This window comes from Artibeus jamaicensis, unplaced genomic scaffold, assembly GCF_021234435.1.
Source record: "Artibeus jamaicensis isolate MK-2021 breed Jamaican fruit bat unplaced genomic scaffold, CSHL_Jam_final contig_3176, whole genome shotgun sequence".
NCBI lineage: Eukaryota > Metazoa > Chordata > Mammalia > Chiroptera > Phyllostomidae > Artibeus > Artibeus jamaicensis.
In genome coordinates this window covers 2,779,276-2,794,328 of record NW_026521740.1, presented here as the reverse complement: position 1 = coordinate 2,794,328, position 15,053 = coordinate 2,779,276, and the positions used below count along the sequence as shown (strand labels likewise).

Below are 15,053 nucleotides of genomic sequence, written 5' to 3'. Positions count from 1 at the left end.
AATTTGTAGAAAAATCAATATATGTATCATATTAAAAACCCATTTAAGTTCATAAGAAAAAATAGAACCTAAATATAGTCAAATTGTATGAATAGATAATTTCACTAAAGATAAAAGTCGAAATTATTTTAAAATAAGAGTGTAATTATGGTTACCATTAAAATAAAAAAGCAGCCCTGGAATGCCATTTTACATGAAGTAAATCACCCAAAGTTTAATCACATACAAAGTGAGGAAGTTTGGTGAAAGTTGAATGCTCATGTATTGCTAGTAGCTTTATAAATAATTTCAATCTCTTGACATTAATTTGCCTATAAACTTGAAGTCAATAAGTATTTATACCATTTCATATATTGAGTATATTTCTCTTGTTTTAAGGAAAAAACATATCTCTAGTGTTAAAAATAAATGAGCACATCTGAAATGTTCTCACATACAGGAATGATTAAGGAAAAGACTAAGCATGCTAAATCTGTGGAATATTATATGGCCAGTAAAAATGAGAACTATATGAATTACATGGAAATATAGAATGTTTTCATGAAATGTTCAGTAAAAAATGAGGATGCATAATTACATATGTATTAGAAGAATATCTATGTGAAAATATGCTTACCTGGGGTGAATAAATACTAGATTAATATTTTTAAAAGTGAAAATAATTGTGCTTGAGTGGTAGGAATAAGGGTGTTTTTCGGGTTGAAAATGTCTTCAATGTTGTTATGTATTTATAAGGATGATTAATATAAATTACTAAGTAAGACAGCTGTGCTAACCCTGGGCATTAGTATTGCTTTCCAAATGTTACCATGTAGTCTGTCAAAATATGCCGCATCTTAGATGTGTATGTCTCAAGGTATTTTCAGTCTCCTTATTCTCCTTGGCCAGTTTTTTTAAACTTGGTTTGCAAATAAGAGAGTTGATTAGAACCGTGACGAAGAGGATGTTATGGAGCCTATAATATGTGTGGGTCTATTCTCATTCACTTTGCACTTATTTCTTTCCCATTTTAAACTGAGAAGCATCTTTAACATCCTTGGTGCTCAGTAAACTCCTGCTAAATATAATTGAGCTTTTGCCTACAGGAGGCAAAGACGCTCTGTCATGTGTAAAGGGGAAAATAGTGCAATAGTAGGAAACCTGTCTTCCAGTTGCATGACTCTGGGCAAGTGACTGTGACCCTCTGGACCCTGGTCTCCTAGTCAATAAAGGGAGAGTATTTGGTGGTCACTAAGGATGAGTCCAGGGCTGCAGATACATTAAAATATGCTGCCCTAAAGTGCTCCTGAAAGATCTGATTTACTGTGTTCACTGTCCCAACAGCACATATAGCTGAAGTGCTTCCAGGGTATCCAGGTCAACTCAGGAAGCGTGGCTCCTGGGTGCTGCAAGGAGTCACCCATTCAGCTACCTAAGTCTAACATTGTAGGCACATCTGATTTATTGTATGCAAACAACTGAAATAGACCCATTAGTGACAGCATTATCAAATATTACCTAATGATAAATTACTCCATTGTTTACACCATGTAACTGATGGAAATGCAAAGTTCAGATCTACCATATTTTGCTGTGTATAATGTGCACGTTCTGCCCACATTTTGGAGGGAAAAATAAGGATGTGCATTATACATGGCTAGTACTAATCCTGTATCTATATGTCTTTAATTCATTTATTAATGCTTATGCATTAAAAGTGTAATTCTAGAAAGCAATAATGATATCCATATACAAAATAATACACTGGAACATGATAATTAGTTTTGTTTCTAAAAGTAAATAAACAAAAATTGAATTAAAAAGTTAAAACAAAATATTTTTTTCCTGAATGTTTGGGCCAAAAACACAGCAAAATCTATTTAGATTTTCTTATGGAGCCAGAATTGACTGAGGTGGGGTTTTTGTTTTGTCTGAGAAATAAAACAAGCAGTTTGTTTTCTCAGTGTGATGAGGCAGACAATAAAAATAAATGGAAGGTAAGGAAGTTTAGACTCAACTGCTTTAATCAGGTTATAAAATTATTTTAGGGGTTGCACTGCTGTGTCCTATAAAAATTGAAAGGAACCTGTGATTATATCTCAACTGTCACTGTTCACTCCTAAGTAAATGAACATTTCTAAAGAATGTTGTATTGATGTTTGCACACTTGAGGCTTACCTGTTCAACAAGTAACTGATCTGTATCTTCTGGGGCTAATTGGGGGCAGTCATTTAATGGAATTAGCTAAACAGGAGACTAATATATTTTGTACTTGCTGCATTGGAAGTGTGATGTAAGGTGATGTATCACCATTGAAAAATTTCTAGATAATCTGAAGTCACTGGCCGCTCAGATAACCATAGTTAGATTGAAACTAGAGCATATTTGCTATGTTACAGGTGAATGACCTTTTAAAATACTCAATGACTGGCCATGCTCAAGTAATTTAAGTTCTTTTATGAAGCAAGAACTACATATTTTTAAAGAAAATCATACTTAACCTAAGAAATAAACAAAGACAGAAAGGGGACTGGTGGATGTATACTTTGGTACTGGTCGATTTCATATTATACATTGAAAAATTAGTGAGAAAGAATTTTTTAGAACTTAGTTTTTCATTGTAGCTGGCATTATATGCCAACTACAGATGTAAGACACAGTGGTTAGACATTTGTATACCTTACAAAGTGATCACCATGATAAGTCTAGTAACCACCTGACACATACATAGTTATTACAATATTATTACGCTCCCGGTGCTGTACTTTACATTCCCATGACTGTATTTATAACAGAAAGTTTGTACTTCTTAATCCTTTTCACCATTTTTGCCCAGTCCCCTGACCCCCTTCCCCTCTGGCAACCATCAGTTCGTTCTTGTTCTCTGTACCTACGAGTTTGTTCCTGTTTTGTTTGTTTATTTTGTATGTTAGATTCTGCATAGATGTGAAATCATACAGTATTTGCCTTTCCCTGTCTGACTTATTTCACTTAGCATGAAACCCCTTGAGTTTCATCCATGTTGTCACAAATGGCAAGATTTCATTCTTTTTTATAGCTGAATAATATTCCATTGTGTGTGTATCATATCTTCTTTGTTTACTCATCTATTAATGGGATACCTAGTTGGCTTACATATTTTGGCTATTGTAAATCATGCTGCAGTGAACATTGGGATACATATATTTTTTCAAATTAGTGTTAGAGTTTGTATACAAATACTCAGAAGTGGAATTACTGGGTCATGTGATAGTTCTAATTTTTAATTTTTTGAGGAACATCCATATTGTTATCCGTTGTGGCTGTACCAGTTTACAGTGTCCCCAACAATTCACAAGTGTTCACTTTAGTGAGAAAGGATTCTTAAGAATATTCAAGTTCATTCTGTACCATGAGAAGAAACCCCATTACTTTTTCTTGGAAAGTGACTTACATAAACCTAAGTTGGTAGATAGTATAATAACACAAAACTATCATGGAAAGAATTCAGAGATGATATTATGAATATAGCTACCAAATATTATTTGAAAAGAGGCTTTCTAATTCTTTCATGAAGGACCTGGAAAAATAAAAAATTATTTTTGCAGCTCTAGATGTTCAAATGTGAAGAATGACTATATCATTTTGTGTCATTTTGCAGTTCATTGTTTAGGTGCCTGTATTTGTTGAGAGAGTATAGTTTAAAATAACCAAGCCATTTGACATTTGTCTTGTCATACTTATGGCAAGAACCATAAAATAATAACAAAGACTACCACTGAATAAATAAATCTTTTGAGACCATACACAAACGAGTTTGCTAGATAACTATTTCTTGAATAGCAGTCAGACAGGAAGCTAGACATAGGTCGTCTTAGAACTGGAAACCTAGTTCCATGACTACTCTGGATTTCTATCTGGTTTGTGCAATAATTGCTATTTATCTTCATTGTTAGGAACAATTTTGTTTAGTTTTGTGTTTGAGCATCTCCCTTCCAATGGTGGATAGCAAATCTATCTCATCCTTTTTTTTTTAACTGAGATAATTATCAAGGAGTTTTTCTAGCACATGGAGTGGGACTGGGGGAGTGACAGTCTGCGGCTAATTTCAAATTGTATACTAAAAATCATGTATTTATGGTGTTAGAATAGGTTTGTGTACCTTCACTTGGATATGGTTGTATTTCACGTTAAAGTGCTAACTCTAGCCTGGGGCACCTGACTCAGGATTACTGCATTTTGCTGTGTGTAATGCACAAAGAGCATGGCTGTGTGTTATACATGGGGGTGCATTATACACGGTAAAATATGGGAGCTGGAAGCCGTCCAATTTTTTGTCTCATTCTTCTGGTCAACCCCCCCAGCATTCCAATTTGTTTTAGGACCTCACCAATTGAGATATAGCTTGCTTTCTCTCAGCCTTTCTTAGGGAGCTCAGATAATAATTTTATATTTGGGCTTCAGAAAAGGTGTACCTACTAGTAAAATGAATAAAATTAACTGATATTACTTATAAGTCATAATCAAGCTCTTTTTGGGTCTTTAGCAAACTCTTTCTGTGAGAGACAAAGTGTAACGTTTTAAGAATGATTTGAAAATTCATCTTAGTGAGTTCTCTCCAAATGATTAATCTGGGTAATAGTTCGTAGACCTTAACAGCTTTAAGGAACTGCAACTCACACATTTTTATTGCATTAATAAATTAATAAGAATCAAAAGTCATTTGTATCTGAATTCCAAAACAGTCATCTGTATCTTTCCCTCATGCCTAATTTTATTACCCTAACTGATATTATATACTCATCATTTCCATGTTCCAATCAGTACTGAAAATAAACTCTTCTGCTCTCATGCTGTTGGGCTAGTTTATGGTTTTCTCTATGCTTGAACATTCATTTTACCCCAAACTGAAAAATTTAATTTAATTGGCAGATGCTTTTGTTGTTTTGTAGTTTTAAGTAGTGTAGTAGCTGGGAGGCGCTACAACAATGATTTGATTTGACTTCTGTGTTACTAATGTATAAATCATATCATGCTGCTCTGATTTAAATACTATTCTTTGTTGTTTTTTCTTCATTAGGTGGAGTCTTTGATTTTTTTTGAAAGACGAAAGTAATCAGATCTACTTGAAAAATTAAGTGAATTGATTTGATTGGAACACTCTTACCAGTTTTTTAACATTCAGCAGTTGGGTAAGTTGAATCAAGTGTCTTCTATGTGGTTTGGTTTTAGAATTATTGGAAAGATCTCTCAAAGAAGCAATTAAGCTTTACATAAAAATTTGACAGTAATAATTCGAGGCCCTCAAAACCTGTGAAAGAAGTCTGGGATGCTGTCTAAATAAACATGTTGTTAAGTTTCTCCATATTTCTGGAAACTTCCTGTTTCAAAGGATGAGATTACAAAATGTTGTCATTTATAGTTTGGAACCAGATCTCTCTGTTTACTCTTTGAATGATTATTTGCTTTTAATATTTGAGGTAATGTGAAACTGTCAAATTTCACTCACAGTGAGATGTTTGTGTGTGATTGTGCTGTATTGTGTCAGAGTCAAATGTAAGGTAAAGTGAATAAATCGGTAACTCTTTTTATTTTAAACCATTAACATTGTACAGAAATCTTTGTTTCTGTGATAGGAATAGATATCTTCAGGACTGTCTCAATTCAACTTCCTTATTGCACTGTTTTTGCAAAAAGCTCTTGAGGTAGAAAACTGCAAACCAGGAGGAGTTCAGGCTTTTAGAAAATTATTGGTGCTGCCAAGCCAGCATTTAGTGTGAACAGGACTTTGGCTACTGTTAAAATGTCAGGAGAGTAAAACCTGCTCTGTCAAACAGATTTTTGGCATCAGAATTCTAAATGATACTGATTTTAAGGTTTGGTAATTTTTTAAAATTCCAGGCAAACTCATGTTTTAATTAACCCTTTACAGAGTAACAGAAAATTTGGAAAAAAACTGTATTCTTCAATCACAGGATTTGAGCTTCTGAAATACTAAATTTTATTCACATTTCTGAATTGTGCAGCTTGATTTTCCTCTGAATAAATTAGAGCTACTTCAAAACATGATGAAATATAATGAATAAGAGAGGAAAGTGTCTAATCACGTGGGGAGCAGACTTCGAAACTAAACTAATAGTATCTGCTTTACCTGTGGACATGTTAAGACATGATGAGGTCAGATGGTTTTTCGGGGAGACAGTTGCATTGTTTATACAATGCCGATGACAACTGCCTTCCTTTTGTCTAAAAGAATCTCTCTTGAAGCTATTGTCCTGGAACTTGGTTTGTTAGTGCAGCCTCTGAACATCCAGTGAGTGTGGAACCAGCAAGTGTGGAAACCCCGGGAGTCTTTTCATTTGGCCTATAAGGTTCATGACCCTCGGGTCACAGATTCATTTGTGACCAATAATTTCCATTGTTATGGGCACGTGGTGCCATTCGGAAACTTTTGTGGATAATTAAAGGAACACAAGGAAGTTAGAGGAAAAACCCATCAGGAAGAGAAATGTCAAAAAGAGTTTCAAAAGCAAAGCCGTAATTTCTTCAATAGCTATAATAGATGTTCGAAGATGAAAATTAATACTCTGGGCCACTAACTTAGATGGCTTTGTCTGCCACATTTTATTTTCCATCTGCTCCCAAGGTTGGCTTGTACAATTATTCCCAAAGTACCCTACAGTGTTGCACTTGTCTGGTTGGCAGGACCTGGTTTAAATTATGTTTAGGAGACTGTTCTGTCCGTGCCTCCTGAGGACAGACACGACCTGGGCACCGGGGATGGCTGGCCTCTTCCTTGCTTATTGCACTGGGAATTCTGGAAGGCTCTGGTGAAGTCAGCTCATTGGGGTCACTGTGTTTTAAAAGAATTGTTTCTTTGAATTAAATTAGGATGCTACTTCATTCATAAGATTATATGAGGGTTAAGTTCCTGAAAGGTAGTGGGGACTCAGTAACTGGTAGTGATTGTGATGGTAGTGATTAATAGTGGTAATGGTCACAATCATTGTTTAAACATGACCATAATTATATTTTACTAACCATGTGACTAGTTCTTTAGCCTATCATCATGGACATAACCCATGGAGATGAGTACATTTTCTCAATTAAACCAAATACTTATTTGGGCAAGGAAACATTTCACATGAAATTGGTAAGCTCTTCTCATGCTGTGTATGCCTCGCGTGATCAGCAGTCCCTTGGGGATTTATCTGTTCGCCTGGCCTTGTCCATTAGCCCAAATGAGGATTTTTTAAATAATAAATTTTAAAAATGTGTCCAGTGTTCCCCATTCCAAATTAGTAGTAAATACAAAACAGTTTGCAAGAAGGAAAACCCTCACCATTAGATTACTCTTCCTTGTATAGTACTTTTTTTTTAAAGATAGTGAATGCAAATTATATTATCTATAAAATAATATGGCTTTTTATATTCTGCCATTTCCCTTCAAGTCACCACCAGTACTTTGACTTACCTTGACCTTAGTCATTTTAAGATAATATTAGCTGAACTATGAACTCTTAACTATCTCCTCAGTTTTATATGCCCTCATGGCATTGGAGGTAATTATTTAAGAATTGTGTAAGTGGTATTTCTTCTTTAAGCCTAGAAAAGAGGAGAGAGAAGGTGAAAACTATTAGCTTTCATTGGGCATGTTCCACAGAGTCAAGTTCTTGCTGTAGCTGCTAAATTGTTCCAAAGTAAGAATTAAAAACCCACATTCATTTGAGGAAATAGGGTTTCAGAGCAGTAATTACTTTGTTGAGAATTACACGGTTATGACAGTAATTTTTGGAATCAGAAGTTATTCGGTCTTACTTTAAATTAATATATCTGAAATATTTTATTTTCTGTGGAGATTGCTGTATTTTGTGATGTCCCAAACGCATTGTTCATCCACCCATCTGCTCCTTTTTCTTCTGTTATTGCCTTTTGATGTTTGTTTGTGTGTTTGTTTTTTGCCATTACTTACACCAATATGGAAAATAGAAAACTTGTAATTCTTTCTACTTGGACCATTTTAGCAGGTCTTATAAAGATCTGATAAGTTTGCAGATAAGATCTGCTATCTGTTCTCTATGGTTTGGTATACCTTTTGCTGCTATTACATATAATACAGAGTATACCTTGTAAAGCTGTAAGGTGTTGTGACCTTCAAAATGTTTCCTTTTACATAGGGTCATTTTTATAGCTGTTTAGGTGTATACAGTCCTTCTCTTTGGGTTCTCCATATTTTAAGGTGACTTAATAGAGTTGCAGTATTTCTGATTATTACTAAACTGATGTGAAATGTTTGGACGCTTATGGCCAACTCATAAGGACAGTTGTCTGTTTTTCCATTACAGTCTGAGTGAGTAGAACCCCTTGCTGCTAGGCGCACGGATTGATTTCCCCCAGTTTTTTCTTACCCTCTTCTATAAAAATTGACTCTTCCTGCGTTGTTTTCAAGCCTGTCACTCAGCTGTACCTTGATTCCCTTATACATTCTATACCCGTTTATGAATTCATCATTCAGTCAGCAGGCATTCATGAAGCCAGTGGTACCAGCAAAAAGCATTTTGCTCCACGAGCATTCTGTAGCCATCTGAAAATCTGACTGTGGGTTGCTTTTTTATCATTTCATAGTATTCCCTCCTGCCTGTCATTCCTCCCATCTCCTCTCCTCAGCTTGCAGCGTAGGACGGCTGTGTGGAGGAATCTCTCATCTCACCACATAAAACCTACACAGTGCAACTTAGTGATCCTACTATGCCTCATTTCTCTGATGAACTGAAATTTGGGTACTGCTTTACAGTTTACAAATGGCTCCAATGTGACTTTATCTCACTAAAGGCAATAGATACTATATAGATATGACTCACATTTTGTTTTGTGTATGAAGAAGTAGAGGCTCCTTGGGGTTACAACTTAATGATTTGCTCAAAGTTACAGTATCGGTGAGTCGTAGAACCAGAATTCTGTTTTCCTCACTTCAGACAGCATGCCATGTTGGCCGGCAGGGTTCAAATATCAGAATTTTGTTGATGTGGTCACTGTATTCTGTTTAGTATGAATCATATAAGGAAACAGAAGCCGTATTGGAGTTTGGGGGAAGAGTCACAGCTCTTTAATTCAGGGAATTTTGGGGGCATCCCACCTGTACCTTCCTTGGTAATACAAACTCTTAAGTTCACCCAGTCACTGCCCCTGTTCTGAGAATCTCAAACTTCAAGCAACAGCTTTATAGACCAGGACTGGTCTGTGGAACTCTGATTCCCTTGGCAATTATAGGTTTCATCATAAATGACTAAATTGGGACTTGGACAAAATCGCCCACTTAGAGATCTTCATGTTTCATCTCTTTCCTCTCCAAGTCATTTTAACACTTGACGTTTCTCCCCTGTCATTCCTTGTGCGTATATATCTGTGCCCATGCTTTATAGGAAATGATTTGGGGGAGGTTTTTATCTCACACACTGCGCTGCAACAGCTCACAGGCGAAGACTCTGTCTTCCTTTTATCCGTGTCCTCTTCGACCCTGAAAATGGTGATTGGAAAAAATGGTAACTATTCAATAAATATTTGTTTAATTTAATAGAAATATTTGGTTGTGTGTTTTCTTTTACAATTTATTTGGGGACTGCAAATTGATATCTGGGCACAGACTTAATTTTAATCATATTAGTGAGATGAATCAGCAAGTCTGATACTTATTAAATTATCCAGAGCAGAGCCATAAGGACAAATTTATGTGCTTTTTTAGTGTTCTTTTCGAATGCAAAAAAAAAAATCCTTCTTACAGTGAAATAACAAAAATCCCTTCCCTAACCAAGACAAGACAAAGATTCCCACATTTCACTTACAAACATGTTTCATTGTCTTTATCTTGACTGCGGGGACAAAAACAATTGACCTCTGATGAGATTCACTGAGAAAAAGGAGAATGTGGCCTCTGAATCTAAAGGCTTCCTGGGAGCTGATGTGGAGCTGCAGCTAAGGCTACGCATTTCACATTTCGTCTGGCCCGCAGTGGTGGGAAGCCCCTGAACATTTCTGAGCAGCAGAGTGATGGAGTCAGAGCTGCACTGGCGGAAGACGGCTCCTGCCAGGTTGTGCTGAGTGGCGTGGGGGTGGAGGTGAGGGTGGGCTGAGTGGGTGCTAGAGTTCCTGAAGGCACAGAAGACATTTAGGAGGCACTTACATTAATTCACACAAGAGCTGTCACCTCCTGTTGTGCCCTTTCCCTCTCTTCCCACACATACATCAGAGATGAAAGCCCTGTTTGGAAAACTTCAGGGAACATTTGCATCCCAGGTTTAGGCAATGCTTTCTGACTTCTTCCTGTCTCTTCCTTCATTCCTCACATCTCAGGCTTGGCATCATGGTGCCCTTGTGGCTCCTTTCAACTCAAATTCTTTTCCTCAAGATTCTCCTGATATTTCCACAGGTCACTGCCTCCAATAATTGTCCCTGGTTTCCATGTACCCAAGGGTTCAGTGCCCAGACTTGTCCTTTGGAAGTTTGCCAGGTGGATGCAGAGAACCTTCTGACCCCCTGACTTGAGGCTGTGGGCAGTTGGGCGGGTGCGGAGGGCCTGAATTCGAGTGGTGACAACGAAGAGCAACAGGATGCAGACAAAAGGAGGGGGGAGTGGGCAGGACTGCCTGGTTGGGTAGAGTAGGGGTGTGTGTGCACACACTCATGTGCCCCTTGGGGGACACTGTGAGTGATGACACCAGGCTTTGAGCCCGGGCGTTTGAATATCACTTTACAGAAAAAGGAACAAAGGGAGAAGAAGCTGGTTTGGGCGGTAGGAGGATGAATGTGATTGTATACCACTTGAGTTGGAGGTAAAAGTAGATGAGAAGCATGTACTTGACTTCTCATTTTTTAAAGAGGGTTTATTGTTGGAAACAGGAATTCACTGAAAGACGTGAGTCTTCTTCCTCTTCTTGCTCTTTTTCCAGCTCCTTAAATGTTTCCCAAGAGCTTAGGATGGTTTTAGGTTTTCTCAACTTTCCTCCTGCCAAACACCCCCCCCCACCTCCTGCAAAGTCACCTCCCCAGGAACATGTGTACTTGTCAGAGCACTCACAACAGCCAGAAGTGTGCCTTTCGGCCTCCCAAAAGAAAAACATATGGGCAAAATAGCTCTCTTTTCCCTTTGAGGAGCATGGCCATTGTCATCTCACAACTTGCTGAAACAGCACAGCGCAGGAACGTTTTTTGACAGGCTCGGAAACCCGGGGAACGCGCAGGCACGTGCACTTCTTCTTTGCTGTACTTTTCGGTTGAGGCAATCCAGTTCAAGGGAAGCAGGGCGATTTTACTTGAGCACGGAAACTGAAAAAATGTGCAAGTTGTTAGAATCTAAAGCTGTTTCCTCCATGGGTGGCGTGTCTAACAACAGAATCCTTAGGCTCTCAGATTTGGTTGGTGGTGGCAATGACTTGGCAGGCCTCCGCGTCACCTCCTCCCCCTTTCCCGTTCACTGAGAAGTTTTTGAATTTTAGAAGAGGTTCTCTTGATTAATGCAGTTTCAGGCCATGTCATGGTAATGATCATCATTTGCCCCTACCTTGTGTATTAATGATTAAAGCAAACATTTAATAACTATAGGGCAGTAAATATATTTCAGTTCTTGAGCCATAAAAAGATTTCCATTAACAGAATGTCTTGTGCACAAATAAATTATTCATTGACTGTAGCAGAGCTTGATTCTGTCATCAGCCTTAAGTGGAAATTTTGAGAATACCAATCATCGCAGAAGCCAACACTAAGTTGGCCTGGGCCTCATCCTTCTTACAGGGAACCTGAGCTTCTTGGCTATTTGTAAAAGCTTTAGTTCGATTAAATCCAATGAATATTTATGGCATTTCTGCTACATGAAATTTAGTGTTCTGGTGTGGAGCAGTACAGTGATGAGTAAGTCTGCATTTTAGCTTTCAAGTGGCCTATAAACCTAAAAAATAGATAATTCTAATAGATGCAGAACTTGGATGTAAGAGACCTAGGTTGCACCCTGAGAAAGGTATAAATAAAATGTGTTGCAAATTCAGAGAAAGGAATCATATACATCTTCTTGTGACAATGTGGAGGAAAGGCTTGGGGATCAGGAAGTGTTTCCTGAGGAAGTCTTTAAAGATAGGTGAGGTTTTGACAGGTGGAGAGAATGACAACCACATGGGCAAAGAGATAGGATGGAGACTACGGGTGCTGTAATAAAATAAAAAGTATCAGAGTGTGTTTGGAACACAGCGCTGGTAAGTGAAGAGGAGCCATGAAAGAAGAGGAAAGAAGAATACCAAGAAATCTGTGGAGCAGAGAGGACTTTGAATTTGTAATTAGCATATCAGTTAGTTAGACATTTAAGAACCTTTACCCCTTTTGAGCTAAGGAGCAACATGATTGGATTCTATTTTTGAAATATATTGTACCTCACCAATAAGAAGTAAAAACTTGGAGGGAGACAACTTAGGAAGCTATTGGGATAGTCTCCATGGGAGGTAATAAGGTTCTGAACTAGGCTGGTTGTAATGGGATTACAAAGGAGGGGACAGGTGGAAGAGACACTAAGTTGCCGATAGGCTATGGCGTGTGATTGGCTACTTGAGGGTGGGAAACAGGAAGGAATTTAAAATTCCATTCAAGAATTTCAGTAAACCTTTGCGTCCAATCAACATTTATGGAAAACCAGCCAGGTACAAGACATTGTGCTTGAGACTAGATGTGTATACTGAGAAAAATGAGGATGGCCCTGTTCTCAAGTGGCTGAAAATCTAGTCTGGGGTGTAAAATATATACTCAGAAAACTAAAATCCATGCCGATCATGACCAGTGCAATAACAGGGGTAGAGCAAAGGGTTTTGAGAACACAAGAAGAGAGTCCTTAATTCTGACTATGGAAAAGTGGGGTGGCATGTAGACGAGATGATGCTTCGACATTAAAGATCAGATAGAGAACGCCAAAGTATTTTTGCTGTCAGAAATGTTGGAAAACCAAGAGAGGCAAGCATCCATGCTAAGAGGAGAGGCGCTTTATGGACAGAAGGGCTGTTACTGCCTCCTCTGCGTCAGATCCTGGGCTGGCAGCTCTGTATTTAAGGAAGGCATCTTCAACAGTGTAAAGTGCTACAAAGTCATCATAATGTTATGATCAAAGAGAGGGCCGCTGTATTTTGCAGGGTACGGGTTGTGGGATGGCTTTTGAAGAAAGTTTCAGTAGGGTAGAGGGTGGAAACATGCTAAGGGTTATTACTAATCTTGCAGAAGTAATTAAACTACATCAGGGAAAGAAAAGGCTGAGCTTCCTCAGTGATTTCTCCTTAATGGATCGAGTTCATACAAACCACAGTAGATCTTAGAGCTCTGACTGTATTTAGAGGCATCACTTGAGAATGTGTTTGTTAGTCCTGAGAAGTCTTTGCAAACTTTAAACTATTTCAAAATTGTTAGGTTTTTGGATTATTTTCTCACAAGTAAAAGATTTCAACACTTCCTGCCAGCTTCCCTCTTCCTCTTTCCTCCTTCCCACTCCTTCCCTTGAAGCACCCAGCTGATTGGGGTGCACACATTTTCCACACCCTTGGCTCAGAGTCAGGGAAGTCCTCGGGCTCTCCTTGGCTCCTTGCCCGTGTGGAGGGAACTTTCCGTGCAGAACAATCCAGGGAAGTGAGTGCACACATAGACACACACACGCGCACACACACCAGTCCTTTTCCTGTCCTCAAGGATGGGTATGTGCCAATAAACAGACGAGCAGTCATCTGCAGGCAGGCACACTGTGCCACCTTCACCCCAGGAAACAGGGCAGGGGTGCCATGATCCAACAGGGGGTTGCAGGGACATTATTAACAGTTCAAGCTTTAGGAATAATACATAAAAATTTTAAATTGCTTTATTAAGGTGAATAACACTAGAATGTAAAGTGATGAGATTTATTTCTTGGTTGTTTTTGTTTTTGTTGTGCTTTTTAAAATCAATCATTATAGCAAACTGGGCAAATACAAGAACTTTTACAGAGACACCCATATTATTACAAAGGGCAACTTGAAATGATAACGGACCACCCTATAATTTAAAAGGAATGAAAGGAGAGGAATTCAAAAGAGTACAGGGATTGAAGAAGAAATAATTGCTGCCTGACCCCACAAATGCATGGTTGTACATGAGCATGATATGTGTGAGTACAGTTATAATCCATTCATTCATCCATCCATCCATCAGTTCACCCATTCACTTACTTGACCACTCAATCAATAAATGTCTGCTGATTTCCTATTCTGTTCTAGGCTGGAGACCAGGAAATATAAGTGGGTAGAGAAAAAAACATGCAACGTTTTAAATAAACTACATTATCCTTACAGGAAATGGGCCAATATAAGTAAATTTTCCTGTTTTATAGAAAGAGGCTTAGTGAAAGTACATTTATGATGTGTTATATGCTACTGCTATCACCCCTCAGAGCTATTTCCTACCATTGTAAACCCTACATGTGTTTAACCTGCTAGAACATAGGAATCCAGTTATTAGATTAATGGTAGTAGGACTCCTTAGAGATTCTAAAGAAATTGCCATACATTCTCATCAGATTTTACCTACTACAGAATTGGCATCATGTTTTACCAGGCTGCCTTTCCCATCCTATCAGAAGCCTTGGATGGATAGGGTCAGTATGTTTATTTGTGTGTACAGGTAAATATTCTAAATATTCTCAGGAATTCCCCAAATGTAGGGATGTCTTCTACCTTGACAGTGAAAAAACACTGTCAAGATTTTTTTCAACCAGCAAGCAAACTCAGAAGTGGGAAGGACCACTGGGACTGAGGTATGGCAGAGTAAACCTTATTTTTACTCTTTTATTATCTCTTCTTGCTTCATTTTAATAATGTTCTATTTTTCTTTAAACCAGGAATTGTGGCTGGTAGGTTTGTCTTGCAGGCTTCACCCTGTTTTAATTTCAGCTTGGTTATGCTTATGAGAAAACACGGCCTTCGTTTCTTCTGTTTGCTTTGCAGCCACAGGCAGGACTGGTAGGGCCAGGTGGGACATGCCACCATGCTCAGCTCTGTTTTAAATGGTCACAACTTCTAGGTGAGCTGATGAAGTGCTGGGAC

At 38.1% G+C, this 15,053-nt stretch overlaps 1 protein-coding gene across 7 annotated transcripts in view; it reads left to right on the top strand.

Moving 5' to 3' along the window:
* HIVEP2 (HIVEP zinc finger 2) overlaps window positions 1-15,053 on the top strand; it is a 186,070-nt gene that overhangs the window by 98,467 nt on the left and 72,550 nt on the right. For all 7 annotated transcript variants that reach the window (XM_053663419.1, XM_053663416.1, XM_053663415.1 and 4 more), the window contains exon 2: window positions 5,039-5,150. The gene's annotated coding sequence lies outside the window, so the exon portion shown is untranslated. The remainder of the gene's footprint in view (window positions 1-5,038; window positions 5,151-15,053) is intronic.